Source organism: Vicugna pacos, chromosome 20 (assembly GCF_048564905.1).
Source record: "Vicugna pacos chromosome 20, VicPac4, whole genome shotgun sequence".
In the NCBI taxonomy this organism is placed as follows: Eukaryota; Metazoa; Chordata; class Mammalia; order Artiodactyla; family Camelidae; genus Vicugna; species Vicugna pacos.
In genome coordinates this window covers 11,199,613-11,214,562 of record NC_133006.1, presented here as the reverse complement: position 1 = coordinate 11,214,562, position 14,950 = coordinate 11,199,613, and the positions used below count along the sequence as shown (strand labels likewise).

The following is a 14,950-nucleotide window of genomic DNA, read 5'->3' as shown; positions in this document are numbered from 1 at the left end:
GCAGCAAGAGATTTAATGAAATGACAGTAATACCTCAGTGTTGAAAACGAAATGTTGCTAAGAGAAAGTAAAATAACAGAAACAAGGAGACACAAATGACGTTCAAGGATTGAAAGACCCATGTTAGAAGATGTGGGTTTGTAGGTTTAATGTGTTCCCCCTTCAAAATGTCAAGGGTTTTTTTTTTGTTTCTAAAAATTGACAAGGTGTATTCTAAAATTTCTGTGAAAATGTAAGTGATCTACAGAAAGTAGAATGGTAGTTGCCAGGGTTTAGGGGTAGAGGAATGGAGAGTTGTTTAACAGGTACAGATTTTCAGTTTTCAAGAAAAAAATTTCTGGCTTTTCTGCTGCGGTGCACGGCTAGGCTCAGCCCAGTTCAATATGCTGACAAACTTCAAGCCTGGTGCTTGAAAGAAGCTTTTCAAGACGATAAGTAAGTGGAGGGGACTTCTGGAAGATGGCAGAGTAGAAGGACGGTCGTAAGTCACCCTCTCCCACAAATACACCAAGGCCCACATCTACAGACCCACTCAGCCAACCAGAGTACCTGCGGAACTCCGACAGAACATCGCCCTCTTCAAAAGATAAAGACGCCAAAAATCTGGTAGGAGAAAAGGAAAAAAGAAAGAACAAAAGGCAAAGCAGCGCGGGACGGGTCCCGCGGGGAGGGAGCGGCAAAGGAGGACTGGCGCTCGCTCGCTGGGTCTCCCCTCTCCAACTGAGAGGCCAGCGGGACGGAGGGGGAGCCTCCGAGGCTCGGATCTGTACAGAGCAGCCCTTGTCTGACAGAACTAAGTTAAACGGGCACAGAGCGTCCCCCCCGACACCCAGCCTGAGAGGCAGGCTGGCAGCGGCGGGCAGGGCCAGGCTGCACAAGCCGGGCGGAGGACGGGGGCGGCTGCACGGAGGCAGCCCCGGGGGACTGCAAGGGGCTGGGTGCCGTGGCTGTGGGTGTACGGGACAGAACAGCCTGGGCCCTCCATAAGACAGCAAGGTTGATGTGCTCTCGGGGGAAGGGTGCATACCCCCATCTCTGAAAACCCGTGGAAACTTTTCAGGGGAAGAGGGGCGGGGCCCAGGCAGAGCCGCCATATTCTCCGGCGCTTAGCACCCAGGCGGGGGCAGAGGCGAAACCTGCATCCGCACCGAAGGGCTTAGCAGCCTCAAAGGCCAGACTGAGACGGGCCTACAGCTCAGGGCAGATAGGATCCTTCCATCCTGGTCCCTCGGAGAACTTGCTCCACAGGGACAAACAAGGAGCTGAGTCTTGGCTCGGAGCAGGGACGAGGCTGCCCCTCGGTCTTCCCCGAGCCCACCCGCGGAGCGCCGACCAGGGCGGAGCGCGGAGCGCGCAGCCGCACAGAGCAGCGGAGCTACCCGCGGCGCAGGCAGAGGGAGAGCGGCCCCCCGCCGGTAGGGCAGGAACACAGCCCCTGACCAAGGTGCTGGGAGGGGGCACGACCCGCCCTCCTAGCTGGCCAGTCTGCAACATCTGACTGCAGCATCGGGAGGGGCAGTGACCCGCCCGCTCACAGCAGAGGAGAGCTGCACCTGACCCCGTGTTAGGAGGAGGCGCGATCTGCTTGCCAACAGGTGCTGGGAGCAGCACAGAAGAGGGCGCCAACGGAGGGCCTCTGAAAACAAGCTGAGCTTCCAAAACAGGAAGAAGACAGAAAGACTTCACATTAAAAGCACACAGACTCCAGGAGAACACCGACAACCCCCCCTTTTTTTTTAAAATCTGTTTTTACCTGTTCTATTTTCTATTACTCTCTTAATTTTTACTTCTTAATTCATTTCTATTTCTCTTGGGTTTTGATGTCCTGTTATTGATTAGACACAGGTTTCAAATACATCTATTCATCTCCCCACCCCCTTTTTTTTTAAAAGGTTTTAAAAGGACGTCTCAACCTGATTAATACTCTGCTTCAACTCGCTCTTCTATTATTCATTATACACTGTTTTCAAACTCTTTTCTCCCTTCTTTTAAAAATCTGTCTCTCTCTCCCTTATTTTTTCTTTTTTTCCCCTAAGTTCTATTCCTAAATAGGCATTAGATAGATAAAATCCTTAAGATCCAAAATAGACAACTGATACTCCATAAACCACAGTGCCAGAGAGGTATGAGCAAGATGAAGAAGCAGAGAAACCTTTCCCAATTAAAAGAACAAGAGGAATCCCCTGAAAGGAAGATCAATGAAATAGACATCGATAGCCTACTAGATCAAGATTTCAAAAAAGAAGTGATCAAATTGCTGAAGGAATTAAAAGAGATAGTGCTTAGAGAAATAAAATATGTCAAAAATGAAATTGAAGCTATAAAGAAGAGCCAAGTAGAATGGGTAAACTCATTGAAAGAGATGAGGAATGATCTAATAGCTGTGCAAAGCCCACTAGATAACGCAGAGGAACGAATTAGTGATCTAGAAGACAGGGCAATAGAAAGCACCCATTCAGAAGAACTACAAGATCAGCAAATAAAAAATAATGAAAATAGCATAAGGGACCTATGGGATAATATAAAGCATCCCAATCTTCACATAATAGGGGTCCCAGAAGGGGAAGAAGGATCAAAGGGGACTGAAAAGGTTTTTGAAGAAATCACGACTGAAAACTTCCCAAACTTAAAGAAGGAATCAGGTATCCAAGTACAGGAAGCTCAGAGGGTCCCAAACAGGAAGAATCCAAATAGACCCACACCAAGACATATCATAATCAAGATGGCTAGAGTTAAGGATAAAGAAATTATTCTAAAGGCAGCAAGAGAAAAGCAAAGAGTAAATTACAAGGGAACCCCCATAAGGCTCTCAGTTGATTTCTCCACACAAACACTACAGGCCAGAAGGGAGTGGCAAGATATATTCAAAGCCCTGAATGAGAAAAAGATGCAACCTAGGATACTTTATCCAGCAAGGCTATCCTTTAGGATAGAAGGAGAAATAGAGTTTCACAGACAAAAAAAAAGCTGCAGGAGTTTAGCAACACTAAACCCACGCTAAAAGAAATATTGAAAGGGCTATTCTAAATAGAAAAGCAGCAGGATGCTACAGAAATGAGAAACTCACAACTGGAAAGGTGATAACTCATGAATTACAAACAAAGAAAACATACAAATCACTGAGAGTGGGAGAAGGAGGCAGGGAAATACAGAATATTTTTTCTCTTTTTTTCTTCCTTTTTTAATTTTTTTTAACAGTAGGATGGGTTTGAGATCATGTTACTATCAGTTTAATAAAAACAGTTATAGTAATGGGTTAATAGATTTACAAAAAAGGGTAACCACAGGTCAAAAGTTTACAAGGGAGTCACAAAAATTAAATAAAATCCATGATAATACAAAGGAAAATTACCAAACCACAAAAGGAAGAAGAAAGGAACAAAGAGTATATACCAATTCAACAGCAAAGATAAGTTCAAAATGGCAATAAACACACATCTATCATTAATTACTGTAAATGTTAATGGACTAAATGCTCCAGTCAAAAGACATAGAGTGGCAGACTGGATAATAAAGCCAGAACCTTCAATATGCTGCATACAAGAGACCCACTTTAGGGAGAAGGACACATATAGATTGAGAGTGAAAGGATGGAAAAGGATATTCCATGCAAATGGAAAAGCCAAAAAAGCAGGTGTTGCAGTACTGATTTCAGACAAAATAGACTTTAAAACAAAGGCCATAAAGAAGGACATTTTATAATGATTAAAGGAGTGATACAAGATGAAGATATTACACTCGTTAATATATATGCACCCAATATAGGAGCACCTAAGTACATACAAGAATTACTAACAGAGATAAAGGGGGTTATTGATGGGAATACAATCATAGTTGGAGATTTTAACACTGCATTAACATCACTAGACAGATCTTCCAGACAGAAAATAAACAAGGCAACAGAGAAATTAAATACTACAATAGAAAAACTAGATTTGGTGGATATTTTCAGAGCATTATACCCCCCAAAAATAGGATATACATTCTTTTCAAGTGCACATGGAACATTTTCCAGGATCGATCATGTACTTGGGCACAAAAGAAACCTCAACAATTTTAAGAAGATAGAAATTATCTCAAGCATCTTTACTGACCACAATGCCATGAAACTAGGAATAGACTTACCATATGACCCAGGAATCCCACTCCTGGGCTTGTATCCAGAAGGAAATCTACTTCAGGATGACACCTGCACCCCAATGTTCATAGCAGCACTATTTACAATAGCCAAAACATGGAAACAGCCTAAATGTCCATCAACAGGTGACTGGATAAAGAAGATGTAGTATATTTAAACAATGGAATACTACTCAGCCATAAAAACCGACAACATAATGCCATTTGCAGCAACATGGATGCTCCTGGAGAATGTCATTCTAAGTGAAGTAAGCCAGAAAGAGAAAGAAAAATACCATATGAGATCGCTCATATGTGGAATCTAAAAAACATAAACAAAAACAAACAAACAAAAACAAAGCATAAATACAGGACAGAAATAGACTCATGGACAGAGAATACAGACTTGTGGTTACCAGGGGGGTGGAGGGTGGGAAGGGATAGACTGGGATTTCAAAACTGTAGAATAGATAAACAAGATTACACTGTATAGCACAGGGAAATATACACAAAATGTTATGATAAATCACAGAGAAAAAAATGTGACAATGAGTGTGTATATGTCCATGAATGACTGAAAAATTGTGCCGAACACTGGAATTTGACACAACATTGTAAAATGATTATAAATCAATAAAAAATGTTAAAAAAAAAAGAAAAAATTTCTGGAGGTTGGTTGTGCAACAATGTGAATAAACTTCACAATGACTGAACTAGACACTTAAAACTAGGTAAGATAGTAAGTTTTATGATATGTGTATTTTGCAACAATTAAAATTTTTAAAATATTTTTTAATAAGCAAAGGCAATACAATCTCAATTTCCTGGCTTTCATAGTACTTGATAATTATGTAAGATATTAGCATTGCGGGGAAATGGATGAGGGGTACACGGAAACTCCCTTTGCTATTTTGGCATCTTCTTATGATTCTATAATTATTTCAAAATAAAAAAAATTTTAAACAATAAAAAGTAAGTGATTTAAAATACGTAAGACATTCTTGAAGAAGAACAAACTTAGAGAATATAAACTACCATATAATCTGACTTTCTCTGAAACTACATTAATTAAGACAATGTGATACTGGGACACAGACAGACAAAGACAGTAAGGGAGAAATTCAGAAAATGGCACAATGTGCTAGTGAGTAGATGAAACACCTTTAAATATTGAGGCTTATATACGAAAGAGGAGGTGATGGAAACAAAAGTTGAACAAGAAAAATAAATACATGACTCAAGACATCAAATCCTCCCCCAAAGCCCCACATTTACCTTAACTGTATGGATACTCGTGGAAGGTAAATTTTCACTTTGTGAATAGAAACACAGCCTCTTCTGAACTTCAAACACCAAAGTGACCCCAAGGGACACCCATTATTTGTACAGTCAGGAATTCACACAGCGTTTCAACTTGATCTCTCAAACCCAGATTTAAAGGGTCCCTAAATATTAAATGTAAGAAGCCCCAGGAAAGTGACTCAGGTTTACAGAATCCAGGTTGACGGATTCGGTTTTAACTTCAAGAGAACAGATCACTAAAACAGCATTATTCATCAAATGTTCATCAACTGATTACTGTGTAAGCAAAAGTGGTGTATCTCTATAACGGAAGAGCATTTTGCAGCAACAATAAATGCGGTACCCATAATGCTTTAGCATGGCTGAACCTTGGAAACATTAGGGTAACTGAAAGAAGTCCATCACGAAAGACCACAGCTGTGTGATTCCACATACGTGTTCACAGCAGGCAAGTCTACCGAGGCAGAAAGTACATTAGTTAAGCGTCTAAGGCTGGAGGGTTGGTGGGAATTGGAGAGTGACTGCTCACTGGTATGGTGTTTCTTTACGGGATGATGGAAATGACTTGTCACGATGGTTGCACAATTCTATGAATATACTAAAAACCAGTAAGTTGTACGATTAAAATGGTTGAATTGTATGGTATGTGAATTATATTTTAATAAAGGTGCTTTCAAGGAAAAGAATAGACAATTGGGTTAAAAATAACTGTACACCAAAACTCTGACTGATGCTGTATAAATTCAGAGAAAATTGAGAGACAAGAGGGATCTAAGTAAGTGAATATGCTTAGATAAAATGATAGCAGCAGGGAAAATGCTTCCTATATTGGATATTTAAATTTTTTCTTTTTCAGTTTAAATATGCAAAGAGTGACCCAGTACTTATTTAATGTGTTAGATAAAGCACACTGGGGAAAGGGCCATATAATACTTGGTAAACATCAGATTCCTGATTACAGTTAATCAGCCTTATGACAGTAGAAATTAAATGTTAGAAGCTGGAATACATTAGCAGCAATCACGCGTAGACCAGTTGTATCAAACACCTCGCTTTCTCTTCTCTAAAAAGCATTGTTACTATCAACACAATTCCTTCAGGCAATATAAGCTTTTTTTTTTCTTTCTAATTGTCTTAAGGGACTTTACAAGACTGCCAATTTTCCTCTAACTTTATGATTCTCATGAAAAATAAATCTTAATTATTCTGGTTTTTAATCTTAAGAATAATTTAACTCTAGCTTTCATTCTAAGAGACTATGTGCATATTAGGTTCTGATATATGACATGATGTACAGAGAATCTTCAGATGAATTGAACGTAAAGAATGAAGAAAAAACAGGCCATTCAACAGTTCATCTCATCAGCAGGCTTTCCCCCAGGAGTGGCTACTAAATCAGATAAAAATTCCAGAAGTATTCAGTGAGTCCCTAGGGAAGAGTGTTTGAGGGAGAGATGCGAAGGCTGGTGGTGTAAATGATTCCAGACAGTTTCACGGAGTCAGTTAGGTTTAGGGCTATTTGGTTTCAAGTTCCAAAACCCTAGCTCCCCTACAATCAGAGAGTGCCATGACTAAAGTGGACTGCTGAACACGTGCCCTCATTTACGAGGCGACAGATGAATGGCAGAGCCATCCAGCCGTCGTCCCGAGCGCCCTCCGATGGCTGGAGCCCAGGAGTTCTGACTCAGAGGTCACCAGCTTTCCCCGGCACAGCACTGAGTGCAGCAACGCTCCACCTCGTAGGTTATAAAACAAATTTCACGTTCCTTCTGTTCTTCCGTCCTAATAGGAAGATTCCACAGCAGACTGGGAGCCTCAGGGATGAGGAAAGGGAACCGCAGGGATGTGGACAGTACAGGTGTTCCCAGACGTTAGCCCTTAGACCTGTGTCTTCTGACTTTCGGTGAGATATCTTTCCCTGAGGTTGATCCCAAAACACTGGCTCGGGAAAATCAGAGGTGAGGTGACTTAAAATATACACATTCCAAAGCACTGAGTTTTGGTTTAAAGCAAATTTGACCTAACTTTTTTTCTTTTAATTTTTTTGTTTGTTTAATTATCTTTGTGATTGGTTTTCTTTTGCCCCTGAGATAACTACAAGAAAGACAATGACTTCCGTTTTCAGAGAGGATAGGTGGAGTATTCACTTAAGAACAGCACTGAAGACTCCATGAAAATTGTATCCAAATTGGATTCAGACCATGTCTTGGATTTTTGTTTCACTGCTTCCCTTAAGAAAGGTTGCATAACAACATTTATTCATAAATATTTATTTGCGGAGCTCAGTCCTGGATATATAATAGGGTGACTGAGTTACTGTCCCCGCCAAGGGGATTTTTTTATTGTGCTTGTGGAAACAGAAAAACTGAGTAAGACAGAACACGTATAGCATGCTATGTCCCTGTTGGTCTTGATGCCTAATAGCGCTCCAACACTCTTGAATCTGCAAGAAGGTCAGTGAAAAAGGATGCAGCTCACAACGAACCACATTTTGGTTGGTTTCTGCTAGCTAGAGGTTGAAGGCTAGTTAGCTCATTGCCAAGTTAGCACCTCAGAGGAAAACACAGCTTTGGAGGCCTGAGCTAAGTAAGAATGAATGGAAACTGGTGTAACTGGGGGAATAACAAATTTCCTCCCAGCTGGAGGAGTCTCTGCTTATCAACTGACTTGTAATTGTTTTCCTTATTTACAAACTAAAGGGTAACTATTAAGACAGCTCATCATGATTAATAAATATAGTGGCCTGTATTGTTCAGAGCCTGAGGCAAAGTCCAGTCCAGCCCTAGTTCAGAGGAGGGAGAAGCTACCTCCTGTCACAGACACTGCTTCCTGAAGGCCTGGCAGTGCCGTGAGAAATGGCATGTGTGTTATGCAATTAAAAAAATAAATTTAAAACAAAGTTTTCGTCTGAAAAAGAGCCTGTCCTTAATCTTAACTATCAAAAGCTGCTTTTTACCTTTACAAAGTTTTCTTCTTCATTGGTTGGGAGTTTACTGGGGCCCTGCTACGTGACAGATGCTGACCCAAATGCCAGGGATACGACACGGCCCCTCCCCTCCAGGAACGAGGGGGAAGGCACCAGGGTCAGAGTGCACGCCATTTAGGTGTCATATGAAAACCTACGTTGGCTTTTCTCTGACCACAGAATTCACACACACACACACACACACACACACACACACCAAGAATAAAGTGCTTGGTCTTACTCGTCGCCTGCTCTGGTCCATAAAGGAACAGGTATTTTATATGTTACAATATTTCTTATCAAACATAAATTAGGTAAAACGGAGAGATACTCAGTACTTACTCCATGTCTTTGTGTGATCCAGCTCTGTAAGACTATAGGACAAAAAATACATACATGCCTGGGCTTTGAGACTGAAGTACATCATGGCGAGTAAACCCAAGTCACCTCTTATTAGTTGTGTAACCATGGAAAGAAAGATCATTAAATCCTAGCTCTAAAACGAGATGACTACTTACTTTAGGTCAGAGAGTAGTAAGTAATACAGATTAAATGATATTATGGCAATAAATTCCCTGATATAAATCTGTTTGACAGTGAAACATTTTTCACATATATTAAATATTATGTTAAATTACATAAAGACAACAAAATAGCATCTCTAATGAGGATAAATCCAGGTCAGAGTGTCCGTGCATCTTATTTCAACAATGTGTTTTTGCTGCTGCTTCTGTCTGAAATGAACAAAGAGAATGAATGCACTTCTGAGGTCAGCCTGTCTTCCTCCAAAAGAGGGTAATCCTAGGTTTCTCCTAACGGAGGTCTGACAACGTGGTGGGCTCTGGCATTTTTTCTTCTTGAAAGGAATCATGTCATGGTACACGGAAGAGTGCCTACCTCAACAGTTCTCTCCTTAGTATATAGGAAAAGAATAGAAGAAAGAAAACCAAAAGGTGCGCATAGACAAAACCGAGTCTGTGAATTATGTCTTGCCTGGATGGTCATTTACCACACGTGAGTGACTGGCTATGAAGATTTCCAGTTACATAAGCTTTTGAGTTTGGAGTCTGGCTGTCATTTAAACAATAACTGACTTTAAACATTATCCAATGATATAGGAGAAAGAAATTAGTACAGAAAAAGCAAGAGGTATATCATTCTTCCAACCACAAGTGACTCTGTGATGTGCTCTCTGTAGTTAAGCATATTAACATTGATCCAAATGCATTTAATCAGAGTTCAGCGACGCCAGCAATCCAATTAAGCCCAAAATTCTGTAAGAGCTAAATTTTATTAATCAAATGATATTTAAAGTTGCTTTATTGTGTTCTTTGCTTTCTTTTTACAGAAGAACAGATTGCAAACTTGGAGGCTTTCCAGTAATTCAAAATATACCATGAGGGGAGGGCATAGCTCAAGTGGTAGAGCACATGCTTAGCATGCACAAGGTCCTGGGTTCAATTCCCAGTATTGACTCTAAAAAATAAATAAACCTAATTACCTACCACCCACAAAAAAAAAAAATAATAGTTTGACTCCAAAATAGACAATCACAAATGAATTGTTATCTACTGGTAAAAAAAGAGGTGAAAGACTATTACTGGAATATGACAGAAAACCATTGCTCAGCTGAACCGAGGAAGTATATTTCTGCAGGGTTTTTCCTCTCTATTTCAGTACTTTTAAAAAGGGACGTTAAAATACTTGCTTCGATATCTCAGGTTGACCAAAAAGTGTTCATCAAATATGTACTGAAAGTGTTTAGGATCATTTTAATCATGCTGAAAGGCACCTATAAACATCTATAAGATGTTTTGTGTCTATATGTATATGTATGTGTGTGTGTGTATATATATATAAAGTGTTTCAGATAAACTGTGAGATGCCATTTCTATATGAAGCTAGTCACAAAACTACGAGACTAATGATTGTAACTGTGAACTAATTTACAGACGGTTCACGCATAGTCCTTCTAACGTTGGAACCCTGCCTATTTTTCTGGAGCACAGAGCTAGCCAAAGAGTGGGGTGAGAGGCCATTTTAAATATAATAACCTTTGTTTTCTTTTGAAACCTCAGTTTCTTAATTAGATTCACTGAAGTGGATTAGTGCCTGTATTTACATGATGAAATGCGTAATAGAAAACCTAAGATACAATGGAAGCTTTCTCTTATTTTTCTGCCCCTTTTTTTTTTCTAAGTTCATGGTAACTGAATGAAATTGGCTACATCATTGAAAGGAGCTGCATGCATCTAGGTTTCATAAAGATTTAAAAATATACGTTGTGATATTACATTTTTCTGTCATCAAATTGGCACTTCAGCTAGAACGCAATTTGATCGTCATAGGATTGATTTTCTTTCATGAGCGCCACTCCATGGGGTTGGGAAAATGTGTCTAGTATACGGGACTGTTACAAGGGACATGTCAGCCCACAAATTAATGTTCATCACTGGTCATCTGTGCAGTGATAATGCGTATTTGCTGTAGTTTTATTTTATGTTCTTAAGCGACTACTAAAAAATACACCTAGTAAACTAGTTAAGATTATTTTGGTTTCAGAAGCTCTTTTTATAAAATTTCTGGTGCTCATTTTTAAAACATTGAAAATATGCTCATTCAGAGCCTGTTTTTAATGAAGTTAAAATCATTAAGTCACGGGTTTCTGGTGATGCAAATGACTATTAATATGTTTATTCCTAACAGAAAAGGATTCTGCAGCTAATTTTGTGAGCTTCACTGTTTTGAGAATTCTGCAGTCATACATTTATTAGGAAGCTAAGACTTTAAGGTAGAACTTTGTTCAATAACCTCAGGTAATTATTTCCCACTTTCGGTAACTAAGCTACTGAACAAACCAAACAAGAAGATGCTGGCGGTGTAGGCTATTCCTGCTGGCTGCAACTGACCGGAGGAGCTTCTATTACCACTTCTTTCTTCTCAGAGAGTTGCCACTAATGTGACAATCAATCCACCTGTGCTTCTGGTTATTAAAAGAGAACCTGACAGCCCCTTCATTCGTCACCTTGCTGTACACGGAAGGGCTGGAGATGGTGAGGGCAGAGGTGGAGAATTATCTCAGCTCCCAAGTCAGGAACACTCTTTGCAGGGGAGAAGCACCCTAAGATCTGTACCCTGGGGGGGGGGGTTATTGGTCTCTATCCTTTCTTCTGAAGTGACTGTGAGGATGTACCAGATAATCCAGGCCGGCCTGGAAGCGACAGCCCCTTTCCTGAGAGCTCTTAAGGTGAGAAGCACATTCCTACAAGGCGACGCACTTTATTTGTGCTGCTTTCCACGGCTTAACCGTAGGCAGCTTCCAGATGCTTTCTCAACCCACAATTTTGTAAGAAATTGAGGGGTTCGTGTGTGCGTGTGTGTGTGTGTGTGTGTGTGTGTGTGATTTAAAAGCCCAGGAAAGAAGAAAGCAATGTATGTTTTCAAGTCTTTTTGACTCCGCTATTGGCCTACAATTCTAATCGAGGGCTCACGTTTGGAAACCTAAATGCTTTTGCCCGGCTCTCATCAGGACCAGCCTTAATCACTCAGAGAGTTATACCCACTCCAGTTTCAACACAGAATTCTCGCTGTGTCAGCCTAGTTTTCTTCACGTCACACATACAACCCATCTCTATTTCCACTTCTACGACTTTTTTTTTTCTTTTTGCCATCCCACTGGCTTTGCAATGGCCTGGACCCTTTAATTCATTACCTGCATAAAACATACCCTTTCTCCGAAGTTCGCCCAATCTCTCTAACACCCCAGTCTCCTCTGAGAACATCCCAGCCCCCTTTCCCCTCACAATAATTTTTTTTCCTGAGCTCGAGCAATTGAATTCATTTTAATTCAATGATTATATAATGACTTATCTAAGATTTTTATGACATTATGTCAGTCTGGTTGCTTTGCAGCTGTAAATGTGAAACTGAGGACTACATCCCTGTGACATACGTCAGGGGGTTAGCGGCCCCGGGGTGCTCTGTAACTCTTCGCTGAGTGACTGATTCCTGCCAGTCATTGAGCAATTAACATGAGCTCAATCTCTTCTCGCTATATAAGACTCACAACTTACACTGAAGTGAAAAATGCATCTCCTCTATGGCAGACAAGAAGAGCGTTTTTTTTAAAATGTATTTTGGGTATATTTCATGTACGATCATGTTTGTTTCTTTATATTATTGTTTTTGTTTGCTCCTGCCATGATGACCCCCCAATATTCCCTAGACTGACTTGTTTTCATTAATTGAAACTCCTACCCCGTTTTTGGTACACAAGCATTTTAGTGACTGCAACACCGTAACTTGGTCTTTGTTGCTTCTACTCAAAAAGAAAAAATGTTGTGTTGTTTATGGATAAGGAGTTGGGTTAAGGAGGGCTTCTTTGCTTTAATTTTAAAATTCATGATTTTCGCCTCCCTAGTTCTTGTTCATTGTTCCTGTTCTTGTCAGATCTCTAATTACATGTAGGGCGCTAGCAGAATGAGCAAAAATGATCCTTTTAAAAATAAACTGCTCTCCAGCAGACACACTTCACTCTAGGACACTATAGTGCGGTAAGGAAGAAGTTTATGAAAAACGCCATGGCCATTCTTCTCTAAATAACTCTCTTTGATAGAAGAACACAGTCTGATTTGCTTTTTAAAAAATCAGAATGTTTCTAGCAATTAAAAATGGCAACAGGCAAATTACGGCATCGAACACAAAGCTGCCCCAAATGCTGTCATTTTTGTGCCAGACTAAAAATATTTCAGATTGCTTGCTTTCAGGAAATAAACAGCGGTTAAAAGTAATTGTTTTGTACATGTAACTGAGAGCACTGTGGAGTGGATAATTAACTATGTAACAGATCACCAGTCTTGTTTTGGGGATTTTTTTTCCTGTTTTTTTGTTTTGTTCTTTTGGTAGGAGACCCAGTTAACAACATGTCAGGATGTCTACAAATAGAAAATTGATTGGCAGCAAATTGGTATGTGAAGGGACAAAGAAAGCTCATTTGATCAGAAAAATAATGTTCCTTATGCTTTCAAATGGAACAGTGTTTGAGCAGAAGTTCTTGGAATTGATTAGCAATTAGTGATTAGTGCAAATAAATAGAACAACTCTTTGGACAACTGAGATTTAACCAGGCTTTTCATCACCCCAGTGCCTGGATGTGCTTGTCCTTGTTAACTTGGCCTCTCTTCTGGCTCCTCACAACCCCTGACGTCTAAGTGTGCGCCCTTCCCAGCTTCAGACTCAGTACCCCACAGGGGTTCTCAAAAGCCTGGCAGGCAGGCTCCGGTTCTGTCAATATCCTCGGTTTGGAATTAACCTGAGAGCCCCTGACCAAGCCCATCACTCAGTCCTGGTTGCAGCGGTCCCTGCAGCTATCTAGTTTTGAGATCTGCTTCTTTCTGGGGTTGCTTTCGGGCACCTGCGTCCTTTTCTTTCTCAAACATCTTGCTTACTTCTCTATCAGATTTGGTTCTACGTTGTTTTTTTTTTTTTCCTTATGCAATAATTTCAACAGATAATTAAATTTTTCTCTAGTGCCGGAGCACTGCTCTGAAGCTGTTTTTAAAAACCTTACTGCCTGAAGTTGAGGTTTTGTCATTGGTGCAGATATTTGCGATAGTTTGGGGCCCAGATGGGTGTCTGGATGGCTTGCTTCTACGTTCTGCCTTCCAGATTTACCTCCACTTCTGGTTGATGGCTGAGACCCTCGAGCTACTCTGTGATGGTCTCACTCCCCATGGATTCTAAAACTACCTCACCTTGTGCTGTTTCCTCCTGGTCAGGGGAAAAACGCCAGACGATTCCTTTTCTTCAGAGGAGTAAACACACATGAGGATGGAGGAAGCAGGAGCTTTAGAGAAGACTGCCTTCCATGTATCAGACACCTTTCCCATGTGAAGTAAATACAACAATATTTTTTTAAGGATTGAGGCAGCCACCTGTCCATCCTATCACCTCCCAGATGTCTCTTTGAAAACTGAACAGTCCCAGTAAAAGACCCAACCTGTTCACTTAGCAATGCAAACACATAAGATGTACAGGAGACAGTCACAGGATACAGCTACTTGTCTCTCATGCAAGTAAGAGAAATTTAATTGTTCTTTGTTCTACTTTGTTTATATAAATAGGTGGGAACCTCTGTCTGGATCCTGTAGTCACATTCACGCTGTCTTAGGTGCATGTAAATCCAACAGTGCTTACTCAGTATGAAATCATTGTCTCTCTCTTCTGTATTGGTACAGAGGGGTCTTCTGTTGACAAGGTTGCTTTTTGTCACCAACAGCTATGTCTTAGAAATGTTTTTAAGACTTTCTAATTAAAGAAACATAAACAATGACAGGAACTTTTGTTTACCTGTATTTTTAATGCATGCAGATGGAGAGCTTAAGAAGTGTTAGTTCCTTCCCATTCTTCCTATGTACTTACTCTTATCATGAGAAATGTTGTCTATCCAAATAGATTAACAAAGCAAAAACTGAATATATTAGGTCCAGAATAAAATTATTTTAGGTTCAAGACATCAAGCTTTAAGAAGAACATTGGCAAACTAGTTTTTTTCCTAATTAATATAGA

The 14,950-nt window shown here is 40.3% G+C and overlaps 1 long non-coding RNA gene across 2 annotated transcripts in view; it reads right to left on the bottom strand.

Moving 5' to 3' along the window:
- LOC116284705 (uncharacterized) overlaps positions 1–14,950 on the bottom strand; it is a 299,362-nt gene that overhangs the window by 122,678 nt on the left and 161,734 nt on the right. The window lies entirely within an intron of this gene.